Raw genomic sequence first — 12,041 nt, forward strand, 5'->3', positions numbered from 1 at the left:
TGGGTGAGTGAGCGAATGGTGGCAGCACGTGTGTCCCCACGCATTTTCGAAGGAAGGAGAGCGGACTGTTTCCTGGCCCCTGCCTCCTTGGTCAGCGCTGCTGCCGCCGGGGGGCCACAGCACCCTCCTCGCGGCCTGCTCTGTGTGCACCCAGCCGGCTAGTCGGTGTCTGAGAAGCCTTGGGGCAGAAAGAAGCAAAGTGTGTGAGAGGGTGACAGTGGCCGCGTGTGGCCTGCGGAGCCCACCCTGAGCAGCCACTGCCCTACGATAGAACCAGAGGAGGGCGGAGGGCCTGTGTTGGACACCAGGGGCGCCTGCCATGCCTGGGGCTGGATTTCAACCCGGGTCTGCCAGCTCAGACCCCGCTCTTGCAACTACTCAAAAACAACCACCACTTAAAGTCCCCATGTGGGGTTTTGTGTCCCCAGAAGGCCCCCCTAGGATGCAAATATGTGAGCTGAGGGGCTAAGCAGGGGATCCCTTAGCTCTGACTCAGCCATCAGCAAAGGTTGCTGTCCCCTCACTCAGCAGGTCCGGGACACGTAAGTCTGCGTGGGGCTGGGCAGAGGGCAGGGTGAGGACCCACGCCATTTCCCCAGAGCCCCACACAGACAAGGTCCTCACCACATGGCAGCTGAGGCCCCCCCCCATGGTCGCAAGGACCTGCCCACATCCTTGAATTAAGACCAGCTCATATCTCACCTTCGTGGAGCTGGACAGCTGTGTTCAAGAGGGCGACACATTCACTAGGCAAGCGCTCTGTGCCAGGCAGGCACCGTGAAGAGGCTGGGGGGACAGTGGTGAACGAGGCAGCAAGATGCCTGTCCCACCGGCTGACATCTTCCCGGGCAGGAACAGAGCAGCCAGCACAGGTCAGGTAGGGAAGGCGACAGGAATGTGCGAAAACCCACCCAGCTGGACTCTTCCAATGGGCACGTTTTGTGTATGGGAATTGTATCACAACAAACTCTTTTTTTTCAAACTCTGCGTGGGGAGTATGCGTGGCAGGTTAGAGGAGGAGCAAAAGGCAGAGAGAGAGAGGAGGAGAGAGAGGGGAGAAAGGGGAGCTGGGGGCAAATCTCAGAGGGTCTGAGCGGAGCAGGGAAGTGACCGACTCCCATTTTCAAAGGAATGCGTTGGCTGCCAGAGAAGACAGAGAGAAAGGAAGGGTGGAAGGAGGGAGACTGACCTTCCGGGGGCCCCTGCTGGTCCACCTGTGGGCGAGGGTGGCGGGAGCAGAGACTCCCAGATACATCCCTCTGGGGAACGCACCACCGCCGCCCCAGGCGCCGTCGCTGCAAAGCAAACCGCACCTGGCCTTGGTGTCTTAAAACAACAACAACTTAATTACATCTTACGATTCTGTGGGCCGGGAATTTGGGTGGGGCTCAGCTAGGAGCATCTACCGCTCCTTGTGGCTTCTGCCCGGGTCTCTCGGTGGTCCGGCTTCCCTTGCATGTCTGCTTTGGAGGCAAAGGCTGCCTCACCTGGGACTGTTGACAGGACACCTGGCCTTCCCCGAGCGGCGGTCTCAGAGAAGTCTGAGGCGTTCTCACCTGGCAGCTCAGGGCAACCCTCTTCCAAGAGAAGCTGCCTATGTCCTTTTTCTAAAAATTAACATACAGTAAAATTTACTCTGTGTGCGTGTACAGTTCTATGAATTTTAACAGATAATCAGTTATTCGCTGCAAAAATGAAAGCCCGACAATAGACGAATAGATAAACAAAGTGTGGTCTATCCATACAATGGAATATTACTCGGTCAAGAACTGGAATGAAGCCCTGACACAGGCTACGACATGGAAGAACCTTGAAAAACTATGCTAAGTCAAAGAAGCCTGACACAAGGACCACATGGTGTATGATTGCCTTTGTATGCAATGGCTAGAATAGGCGAATTTACAGAGAGAGTAGATGAGTGGCTGCTTAGGGCTGGGATGGGCATGAGAGGACAGGGGAACAATAGCTAAAGGGTACAGGGTTTCTCTTTGTGGTGATGAAAATGTCCTAAAATTGACTGTGGTTGTGGTTGCACATATCTCTGACTATACGAAAAGTCATTGAATCGTGCGGTATGTGAATTATATCTCAATAAGCTAGTTAAAACATTAAAGCAAGAATTCACCCCATTCTCTGAGTTCTGTGTGTTGGTATCCCAGGTAGCTGCAAGCTGAGAGCCAGGATACAAACCTCCCTGCTTGGGTTCTAGAACTGGGGACAAAATGGTGAGAATAGAGGCCGCCTTCATTTCAGGCCTGCCAGGGAGCAATTCTGCGTGCATGGACCTCAGGGCATCCTCCAGAGGGCGCTCCAGAGCAGTGGTCCGCAGACAGTGGTCCCCGGACCAGCAACATCCGTGTCACAGGGAAGTTGGAAAGCAGACTCTCAGCCCCGACTCCAGATCTGCTGGATCAGCCACTCCGGGCATGGGGCCTAGCAATATGTGTTTCCACAAGCCCTCCTGGTGAGTCTAATGCATGCCCAGTTGAGAACCACTGCTCCTTTTTGCACCCACAGGCCTTCCTGGGCTATGAGTTTCTGCCAGATCACCAACAGCTGTGCCCAGTTTGTGCCAGCCAAAACCTGAACCACAGGCTTCTCTCTGGTTAAGTACAGTATGGTCTAGGGGTAGCTGAAGCTTCCAGCTGGAGAAGGCTGGAGAAGATCTTGGAGCAAACCCCTGCAGGGGCCACACACCTGCTGCATCCTGGAGAAAGTGAATGTCGCCTGTGGACTTCCTGTTGACGGAGGCAGGAAGCTCTGGGGTGCAGCCCAGCCCTTTGAATGGTCTCCAGCATCCGCTGGCTCTGGGACTTCACGCTCTGCTCAATAGAATCACTTTACCGGGCATGCCACAATGGTGATTCATCTCACCCGGGAGTCACAGCCCCGCTCCTGCGGCCGTCTAAAGGTGCTGAAATGCACAACTCCTGTGTGCACTTACGAACTTCTCAGTGCACTGGTGCTGCGGGCCTCTTTCGTTCCAGGCAGAAATTCAAGAGACCTGGATTCCAATCAGATACTCGTCACTAACCGGCCTCGAGCAAGGCTTCGTTCGGTGTCTCCTGTTTTTAGAACGGGGACTAGATCCCATCTCTGTGATGTGGACGGAGCACAGGGCTGTGCGACAGGAATGGGGGTTTCAGCTTTGGCTCTGTCACCTGCCACCTGGGCAAGGCATTCACTTATGTCTCAGTGCCTCACGCTGTGGGATGACATGGCTGGAGATGATTCGTGTCCTTCAGGGTGTGACCTGAAGAACCCTTGTCCCCTAAGCAGCTATCGAAAGAAGTCCTGGGAAAGGTTTGGGGAACTCTGGAGGCAAGGTTCCCTTCTCGGGAAGTCACATCAGGGTACACATTTGTATATTGCAGCCTCTGAAAGTCCCCTCAGAGACACCCATCTAACTTTGCTTGAACCAGGATTTCTCAACCTTGTCCGCCCCCGTCCCCCCTCCTTTTTCCTCTGTTCGTGACCACAGAGACTGCGTCAGTACAACGCCCTTTGGGAAATGGGAAGCTAAAAGATTTCTGTGTCCCATCGACTCTGACAGTCAAAGATTCAGTGAATGTCCTGTCACCCCCCCCGGGAAGATGCCATGAAGAGATCAAAGAGGATGGTCGGCTGATGTCTACGGGTTGGAAGTAGATATGGCCCCGAGTGATGCAACTCCCAGTGACCCTGTAAGGGGTGTCCTTACTCCTTGCAACTTCTGGCTCTGTGGGTCTGGGGGTGCAGGTTCCCAGAGGAGTTAACATTCTACCTGGCACCTTGAAAATTCAGGCTCTGACTTCCCCCTGATAGAATAGGTTAAAACGGTGCGTTTTATGGTATGTAAATTATACCTCAACAAAGCTGTGAAATAAATGAGCAACCCTGAGTACCGTCTGCATGCCCGTCCTTTTCCCTTTGTGCCATGGTGTGAAGTATAATTCGAACCTGCAGGTGGGTGTGTGAAAGCTCTTTGCTCTCTTTCTGACTTGCTTTGTCACCACAGTGAAACTGCAGCAACCTTTGGAAAGTCACATGTATTGGGGGATTTTTTTGTATTATTTTTGTAATAATACAGTTTCACTATAGAAATCTTGGAAAATGCAGAAAAGGACAAAGTAGAAATTCACAACACCCAAAATCTCAATAGCCAAAGACAATTACGTTCTGCTATATGTCTTTTCGATATGGTGCGCTCACATTTTACTTTTTGCCCTTTAATTTAGCAACGATGATTTTAATTCATTTGGTCCTTATTGTATGCCAAGGACCATGCTAAATGTTTGACACACTTTCACCTCTCAAAGCAACCCTACGAGGCAGACGCTGTCATGCCCATATTACAGATGAATGAACAGAGGCTCCGTGGGGTTAAGGGACTGGCCCCGGGTCCCTTACACAGCCAGGAAGTGGCAGAGCCAAGATCCAAACGTAGGTCTGTCTAATCCCAAAACCAGTGGCTAGTTAGGTGACATTTTCCTTATGTCAAGAAATGTTTTTCTACAAGATAATTTTCAATAGTTTCCTAGTCCCCCGTGATATGGATATATCACAATTTACACATCTTTTCCCTGTTGTTGAGATGTGGGCCGTTCCCATTGTTTGATGCCGTAAACAGTTATACAACGAACCCCCGTGTGCGCGCACTGCTTTCCTAGATGGAGCGCCCAGCAGGGCAGGGGGGGTGGACCTTTGTTGCTTTTGCTGACTCAGCATCCATTTCCCTGGCCTTTGGAGGCAGAGCCTGCACTGCTGCTGTCGGTCAGAACTGCACTCACTCCATGGATGCAAGCCCGGGCAATGAAAGAATCAACATCCTCCTGGCAGGAGTCACTGGTGTCGGCATGGAGACATGACCCAGGACCATGCAAGTGAGCCTGTGTTCTGGGTCTTTTGTTTGTACAGTTGGTGAAAAGAAATGCTGGTTCCACTGGGCGTGCTAAGAAAAGGATGCAATTAGGGAGCTTCTGGTACTACCTTATCACCAGGGGAAAAGAGCTGGCCTAAGAATGGAGCCAACCCAAAGGAAAGCAAGGATGGGAGATGGAGAAAGCAACACGGAGCCCTAATGGCATCATTTGAACCCTAGATCCAGCCATGCCTGAAACCCTAGACTTCCAGTTCCAACAAACAGTAATTTTTTTTTCCTAATGCTACAGATGAATTTCTGTTACTGGTAACGAAAAGAGTATCATCCAGACTATTTTGTGAAAATGCTTTTGGAAATCCATTGTCAAACTCCTAGGAGAAAGGTGATACAAGTGCGTACTTCCACCAGAGTGCCCATTTCCCCACAGTTGGGCAGATGTTGAGTCCTGTATCCGTGACACCTTTCCAACCAGATTTTCATAGAAGATCTTTGTAGAATCCTCAGACTTATAACTGGACGTGAGTGCAAAAAGGCCTGAGTGTGGTGGTTAATTTTATGTGTCAAGATGACTGGACCATGGGGTGCCCAGGTATCTGGATGAACATTATTCTGGGTGTTTCTGTGAAGGTGTTTCTGAATGATTAACACTTGAATCCATAGCCTGAGAACAGCAGATGATGCTCCCCAATAGGGCTGGGCCCCATCCAATCCGGTGGAGGCCTGAATAGAACACAAGCTGGGAGGAGGGAGAATTTGCTCTCTGCCTCACTGTTTTCAAGCTGGGACATTTGTCTTCTCCTGCTTTTAGACTGGAATGACCCCATCGGCTCTCCTGGGTCTCCAGCCTCCAGATGCAGATCGTGGAACTTCCCAGCCTCCGTAAGCACGTGAGCCAGTCCCTCATAATAAATCTCCATAGATCTATGTATCTACGTCTATCTATTATCTACCTATAATCTCTCTGTCTGTCTGTCTGTCTATCTATCATCTATCTAACGTCTCCTGTTGGTTGTGTTTCACTGGAGAACTCTAATACAATGTGATCACCTGAGATGCAGAGAAGACCTTATGCATAAATATGTTCATTAATATTCCTAAGAGGGGACAATTAGAAACAATTTTTATACATGAAATGTGCACAGGACAGAATACCATACAATCACTTAAAATAGTGTTTATGAGTTTTTTGTTTTTTTTTAATAATGAGTTGGAAAGTTTTAATGGTTCCACATTAGTTTTTTTGGTGAGGAAGACTGGCCCTGAGCTAACATCTGTTGCCAATCTTCCTCTCTTTTACATGGGACACCAACATACTGTGGTTTCATGAGTGGTGTATAGGTCTCCACCCGAGATGCGAACCCACAAACCCTGGGCCACCAAAGCAGAACATGCGAGCTTAACCACTATGCCACCGGGCCAGCCCCATGAGTTTTTTCTTTTTAATAAAATAGAAGAATACTTCCATAAGTGTCATGGGCAACACGAGAATACAAAATCAGGTATCCAGTAATAATAACAGTAACACTCTTGTTTCTTGAGCCGTAACTAAGTGTCAGGCACCATCCTGGGTGTTTCATATGTGTCATTGAACTAAGTGAAATTCTCACCGCTATGTTAAAAATATATTTAAAAAAAAAAAAGACTCAGAAGAAGCCAACAGTGTTTGTCTTTGAAGAGTGTTTTCTTCTTTCCTCTTTGCTTTACCTTCTTTGGACATCGAGCTTGTGTTGCCTTGTTAATTGGATAGAATTAAAGCAAACAGAATTTTTTCAAGAGGCCTGGAGCCTCGTTCTCCTGCCTGACCCTTCATCTGACTTACCTGCAATCGCGGTACCGGTGGGACAGCAATGACAGGTGGCGGGGTGCCCTCTCCCTTTCCTGGGGGGCCTCCATCCCCAGAATCTGCCCATGGAGTTAAGCTCAAAATTACCGTATAAGCAATGTATCAACCGTGCTGACAGCAGCAACACTATCTTCTATGCAAATCACTGTAATTGTAGAGCGAGCACAGCATAGTAACAATCTATCACAGGGTAATTACACTTTTGTTATTCTTTTAAACTTCCATTAAAAGAAAGCATCTTAAATTGGAAAGAAACAATCCATGTCACAAGCCAGTTAGTCAAAAAATGTCTGTCTGTTTGGAGGTCCCAGAATGATCATCATAACATCCACCCCTTATGAAACACTTACCACGGACCCACCGGCGTGAAAAGCGCTTCGCGTTGGATGTCTCAAGATGCGCCCCTCGCTGCCGTGCTGGAGGTCCATCTTGTGATCACAAGATCACAGGTGAAAAAACAGAGACCGAGAAAGATTCAAATGGCTTGTTGAGGGGACAGAGCTAGAATCTAAGCCTAGGAGCTTCTAACTCAGGAGCGAGGCGGTCTCAACCACCAGGCTATGCTGCCAGTAGAGACGTGTTCTCAACCTCTGCTGTGGCGTTCTCAAAGGATCGTGAATGGAAAGGAAGAGAAAGACAAGACGTGTATACTATGCCCCAGAGGAGCTCTGGCCTTCCCTTGGCTTGTCTTTCTCTCTCCCATCAGGTGGACAGCCACCAGAGAGGCTCTATGTGTAAACAGCTCCTCCGGGACTGCCCCAGGTACCCAGTCCAAAAAATCAGAAATATGGCATTAGGATAACTTCACCTGTCTCTCACCTTTCATATCAGTTGACGAATCCCATTATCTGAATACCTTTCGCTTCTTTTGCCTGTGACCCAGCTCCTCTGCAGCATCCTACTCAGGATGGCTTAATTGGGAAGTCTATGAATTATTTCTAGCTTCAGGCATGGCTGTATCCAGGAGCTCACACTGTGTCTTGAGCCTGGGATTCAGTTACAGCCTCTTAACTAGCCACACATCCTCCTATCTCTTGCGCTCCTCCAACTTCACCACCTTCCCATCCCCACTGGTTTACATGCCGATGCCTGAGATGTCTTTCTAAAGTGAAAGTCTGGTCACTATTCCTGTGCCAAAAGCTTTTGATGGCAGGATAATAGCTTAACTTCCTGCCTTGACACAATCTGCCATCTGCCCAGCTCCCCAATCTCACCTCCCAACATTTTTCCTCACGTGCCATATAAAGAAAAATTATGCTGACCTTGGGACGCTCAATGCCCTTCAGATGTCATCCCAGACTACTAGAGCAGAGGCCTCAAGGCTGCTGGAGGACCATCGACCTCTGAAAGGCACCAGGACCACCTTGGAAGGCCTGCTCCTGCACTTTCTTGTTCAGCAGCTCTGAACTCAGGTGGATCCCGAGTGTTTACATTTCTAACAATTCCCAGGGGCGGCTGCTGGTCCCGCGACCACATGTTAGGAACCACAGCTCTAGGGCAAAGGTCAGGAGGCTTTTACCGGAAGGGGCAGATCGTAAAGATTTTAGACTGTGTGGGCCAGAGGGTCTCTGTTGCAGCTCCTAAACTCCGCAGTTGTAGCAGGAAAGTGGCCACAGACGCAATGTACACACATGGGCGTGACTGTGTTCTGATAAAACTTTATTTACATGAACAAGCAGTGGGCCTTCTTGGCCCGCAGTTTGCCTCTCGAGGGAATGGTCATTTTGTTTGACTTCTTACTTACTGTTAGGGCCTACACCTTGTGAAGTTAGATGCTAACTTGCAGAGTAGTCGTGAGTCACAAATGATGTCTGTCCCATGGAGAGGAAGATGATTTACGTGTGGAGGAGAAGACGGCCCCGAATGTTACCACTGTCTCGCCGTGCAGGGCATTCCCCTTGTGTCGGGCTTTCCAGTCCTGTGCCAGCGGTCTCCCTTCCACTCCCTACGCAGCGGCCTCCAGCAGCCTCCCCCGAGCCCGCTTCCCCTCCTGCTGCCTCCCTCCTTAACCAGCCAAGGGAGCCTCCGACTGAGGCTCTCCATACATTTACCCGAGGTCATGGTTTTCACTTTTTGAAAGGATACTTGCACAACAATAACACAATAAGGTATTTATGACCCTCATAAGGTTGCAAGTGACAAAATCCCAATGCAAAGTGGCAAAGTTTAAAGAGGGGAGAGAGAGGTGGGTGTCTCAGTCCATGTGGAAATCGGAGTTATCTCTAGTCTCAGGCTGGCGGTGTCCCGGGGACCGGGGAACATCATCAGGTCTCTCTCCGCCTCTGTCTCCGTCTCCCTCAGTCTCTGGGTCTCTGTCTTTCTCTCTATCTCCCTCTTCCTCCCTCCATCACCCCCTCTCTCTCTCTTTCCCTCTGTCTCTCTCTTCCTCCCTCCATCACCCCCCCCATCTCTCTCTACCTCCCTCCCTTCCTCTCTCTCTGTCTCTCTCTCCCTCCCTCTCTCCACCTTTCACCTCTGCTGGCATCCGCTTGGCTTCTTCTAAAGCAGGTCCTCTCATGTGACCACAGAGTGTCCCCAGAGGCCCCAGCAATGAGCAGTGGCCCATCCCGGTGCCCATCTTGCTCAGTGGCTCGGCTGCATCCTGGGAGGAGACTGAGTGACCGGCCGGGTCGGGTGCCCCCCAGGAGCGGAGCACGGAGCCCAGCTGTTGAGAATCACCCCCCAGTCAGCTGAGTCCAGCCCCAGGCCTGTCCCCGGGGGAGGAGCACGGGCGCCGGCCCTGGAAGGAGCAAGATTACCCTGGAGTGGGAGTGGGGTACGGGGCAGACCAGCACATTTCTTCTGCTACTACAGACTATTACTACTGTTACTGCTGTGACTACAACAATAACAAAAACTAATAATACTAATAAAAACATCTTGTGTTTGGTGAGTTCTCGCTGAGCACCCAGCACTCCACCTAATTGCTGGATGTGCATAACCTGTTTCCCCTCACCCACAGCCCCACATGATGCCTACTGGCACGAGCGCCATGGATGGAGACACCGAGGCCCCCAGAAAGCCAAGTGTTTCCCCCAGGTCCACACAGCTAACAAGCGGTAGGGATTGTGACCAAGTCCATCCAAATCCAAAGCTTGTGTGGTCTCCAGTAATGCAAGATGTGTAAATAGGAGTTTGCCAGGCTAGACTGGAGGGAATAGGGAAGGGTGTGGTAGACAGAGGGAAGGGCACTGATAAGCTATGGAGCTGTGAGAGATCACGTTGCCTCTAGAGGATGGCAAGCCGGAGAGGGTATGGCGAGGCCGGAGAGCACAGGCTGTGGCTCTCTTTCTGGGCTGCATGTTAGAACAGCTGGGGGGGGGGGGGGCGTTCACAAAACACCTGTGCCCGGGCCCACGCGCAGAGATTTTGTCAAAGAGATGGCTCCGGGCTGTTAACTCAGGAAGAAATCTCCACGGTGCCTTTGAGAAGGTGCAGCTACAGGCTAGCATGCTCTAGAGAACATTAAAAAAAAAAAAAAAAAAGAATGTTTTGGAACCAATGGAAGAGTAGTCAAAATCTTGATGTTTGCAAGTAATGGTTGTCAGAGGTAAAACAATCTTAGAGATGTGGCTCCATCCTCGATGTGTCACTAGAGAAGCCCTCAGATAAAGAAGTGACCTGTCCTGGCTCTCTGGAGACCCTCAGTCTGGTCCGTTAATTAACTCCTTAATTAATTCAGTGCATTTTGTGGAGCACTTATGTGACAGATGCTGTTCCACGCTCTGAGGATACTATAGTGAACAGATAAACATCTCTGCTTTCCTGGTGCTTCCATTTTAGGGAGCAAGACAGACATTAAAGGAAATAAATTAAATGTGTGGCACATCAGTGATAAGTTCTAAGGAGAAAAAAGGAAACAAAGAAGAGGATAAACAGTGTCGGGGAGGATGTTCCCATTTTATCCAGGACAGCCAGGGAAGTCCTCGTGAGAGGGTGACCCTGGAGAAAGTGGAGGAGCGGCCTTGGCCATGTGGGGAGGACATTCCAGGCAGAGGGACCCGCAAGTGCAAATGTCCTGGGGCAGGAACATCCTGGCCTGTTTGAGGAACAGCAAGGAGGCCAGCGTGCAGGAGCACAGAGAGCAGGGAGGAGAGGAGTAGGAGATGAGGGGAGGCTGGACAAGATCACGGAGGGCCTGAGAGGTCATAACATGGACTTCTACTCAGGGCAATGGAGCCCGTGGAGGGTTCTGAGCACAGGAGGGACAGGATCAAATTTGAGTTTTAACAGGATCTCTCTGGCTGCTGTGTGAAAGAGACAAGGGTGGAGGAGTAGGATATTGTGTTAGTAGGGTATTGCCATCATCCGGGCAAGGTGTGAGGGGCTAATCTTTCTGTCTCTAACTAGCTGGGTCACCTTGTCAAGGTTGAAAAATCTAGTTTGTCCTGCACTGGGAGAAAGCAAATCTCAGGAGAAAAACGTGAGGATGGGTTTCGAAGGCTTGAAGCTGTTGCACCTCGCTACCATTCGAATGTTCTCTGGGGCCCCCGTTCTTCATTAATTCATCAAGTATTGATGGAGCACTCACCATGTGTCAGGGATTATGCCTCGTGTCGAGGCTCCTGTGGAAAGCAAGGTGTGCGTGGCCCCCCCCCCCCCCCCCACCCAGAGCACAATCATGCTGTTGGAGCAGAACCAGGAAATCTCGTGGCTTTTGCTCACCAGTGTGCAACGGGGCGAAACAAGCCGTCTCCTGCTCAGGGCCCTGGGCAGGAAGTGGCCTCCTTTATGAGGACTCACAGCTGTCAGGAAAACCTTGGGTCATCCCCCACCTAAAATGTGCTCACGGGCCACCAAGTCATTGCTTATTTGGTTACTTAATAATCAAAAATAGGGGCCGGCCCGGTGGTGCAGCGGTTAAGTGCACACGTTCTGCTTCTCGGCGGCTGGGGGTTCGCCAGTTCGGATCCCAGGGGCGGACATGGCACCACTTGTCAAGCCATGCTGTGGTAGGTGTCCCACACATAAAGTGGAAGAAGATGGGCATGGATGTGAGCTCAGGGCCAGTCCTCCTCAGCAAAAAGATGAGGATTGGCAGTAGTTAGCTCAGGGCCAATCTTTCTCAAAAAAAAAAAAATAATAATCAAAGATAAAGTCAGGAGAAGACAAGTTAAGCCACACGCATTTCATGGCAGAGTCATCAGTGATGGTGAAGTGTGGAAACAACGCACATGTTGGACAACGTCAGCTGAGAATGTGTGCATCTGCGTGCACCGTCCGCAGACCGACACATTCTGTGTATACATTTTGTTGGACTTACCCTTGTATCTCCAGCACCTAGATTAACGCTTGCGTGCAGAGGGGCTTAATACGTTTTTGTCAAATGAACAAATA

The sequence above is a fragment of the Equus asinus genome, chromosome 28 (genome assembly GCF_041296235.1).
Source record: "Equus asinus isolate D_3611 breed Donkey chromosome 28, EquAss-T2T_v2, whole genome shotgun sequence".
Taxonomy (NCBI): domain Eukaryota; kingdom Metazoa; phylum Chordata; class Mammalia; order Perissodactyla; family Equidae; genus Equus; species Equus asinus.